General features: G+C 36.8%; 1 pseudogene; it reads left to right on the top strand.

Annotated features, from left to right (window-relative positions):
• The first annotated feature begins 862 nt into the window (after window positions 1-862).
• LOC110213677 (enhancer of rudimentary homolog pseudogene) lies at window positions 863-1257 on the top strand (annotated as a pseudogene).
• The last annotated feature ends 797 nt before the right edge of the window (window positions 1258-2054 follow it).

Here is a 2054-nt window from a genome sequence, read left to right as displayed (position 1 = left end):
CTAAGGAGCAAGGTATGCTCAGGACCCCAGCAAGGTGGAAAAATTCATCCAGTAGCAATGTCTTCTTTGGATGTAAACTTTGTTAGACCCATGTTACATAGAAATTGAACTAAGTTTTTAGCCTAATCCATGACCCTTCAGACTGGGATAGCATTGGAGGAATTATGCTCCTAAGGTGTGGGGGAATTTTTTGTATACTCATTCTTGCTATATCTTTCAAGTAAACATCCCTTCATAAAGAGAAATTAATATTAAGTGGCTAAATGGAATTGCAATGCTAGTTACTGGCTCTCTAGCAAATAGGAGGAACACAGCCAGGGGAGGTTTGAGCTAATAGAAGAAAAAAGAGTAACTCCTAAACTCTCAGGGTACCCTGGAACCATGAGTGATAGATTATAGAAAAATTAGCCCAGAAAAAGAGGACCAGAGTATACACATTGAATAAAAATGTGATATTATTTTGCCATAAGAAATTATAAACATTAAAGAACTGAAAGAAAGTTGAGAAGACATGAGTGAAGAGATACAGAAAAACATAAGCAGGACCAAACAAGCTATTCAGATGATGGCCACAGTAATTTACAGGAAAAGAATAGAATTCTGAACTCTAATCAATTTGTTGTCTACTCATGACATCAAAGGACTGATAGTGAATCAATCCTTCCTCCTATAAACAGGTGGTCAACTGAAGAATAAGTGAGGAGCAAGACATACTTTTTTGAGACATAGCCAGTAAATAGCTATCTGTTTTATTTGACTGTACTCTGTGTGACAAAGAAGGATTCTACTATGGAGAAGGAGTCTTCGAAAGGAACAGTGATATAAAAATGAAAGAGCATCAATAAAACATTTTAGTGGGAAAATGTTAGAATTTAGTCTTGCCCTCAAAACTCAAAGGTTTAGTAGAGAATACAATCATTTTATAGCAAAAATAGCCGTGGCTGTGGCAGTGTTGGAGCTCAGCATGATATCTCACATTATTTTGTTGGTACAACAAACCAAGAGGCCAGAAGACCAAACTTATTCTGATTATGAATTGGTGAATGAATGCAGGGGAGGAATTTGTAAAATGTATGAAGATCATATGAAGAAAATGGATCTCCACAATCCCTCCATCACATATGATATCAATCAGCAGATCTTAGCTGCCTTGTATATCAGGCAGACACTCAGACATATCAGTCCTATAGCAAAGATTAGATCAGAGATAAGATCTATGTGCTTCTCTACCAGCAGGCCCAACAAGGCAACAAATAATCCAAGTGGCAAGCTTGGAGTGACAGAAACAGCTTGGAAAACAGGTGTATACAGTGTACTGTAGTGGGAGCTTTGTATTATAGAAGTCCTGTTTCCATTTTGTTACAATCTAGCTGAGGTTGAAAAAGATTTTTGCCTGTTTCAGTCTGAAGCCACTGCCCCTATCTAGTTGGGGTTTTTTCTTTTTTTTCCCTAAAAAATAGCAGAAAATTTTCTCTTTGGTCAGTTAACACTTGGCTACAGTTCTTCCAGCTATTCATACTTGCTTCACAATGCACATTGTACTTATTGTTCTGTGAGTTGGAGGGGAGGCATAAATTAAATTTTGTCATCAAAACTCAAAAGTTTAGTAGAGAATACAATAAATGCTCTCGAGTTTATAAAAGTAAAAGTAAGAAGTAAACTGATTCTGAAGAAGGAAAGAAGAAAGGACCTTCTATATGTCTTTTCTTCTCCAGTATGAACATCTCCATTTCCTTTAACTCATTCTCAGCTGACCTGTTTTCCAGTGTTCTCCCCTCCTGATCACCTTCCTCTGAAATTATAATAATAATACTCACATTTCCACATCACTTTAAGTTCTCTCTGCACAATAGCTTAATAGGGAGGTAATGTACCATCAATTCCATTTTGCAGATAAAGAAAATAAAGCTCAAAGGAGGATGTGATTTCCCAGTATAACACAGCCAGTTAAGTATTGCAGCCAAAGATTTAAACCTATTTCTCCTGTGAGGAATATGATAATAAGTCGATAAGAGATAAAGGGATTTGGGTCCTACATTGAGAGTCCTGTGAAG

The sequence above is a fragment of the Phascolarctos cinereus genome, unplaced genomic scaffold, assembly GCF_003287225.1.
Source record: "Phascolarctos cinereus isolate Bilbo 61053 unplaced genomic scaffold, phaCin_HiC Scaffold_9;HRSCAF=440, whole genome shotgun sequence".
Classification (NCBI taxonomy): Eukaryota; Metazoa; Chordata; class Mammalia; order Diprotodontia; family Phascolarctidae; genus Phascolarctos; species Phascolarctos cinereus.
Note: the sequence above shows the minus strand (reverse complement) of the source record. Positions and strands in the feature narration are given on the sequence as shown.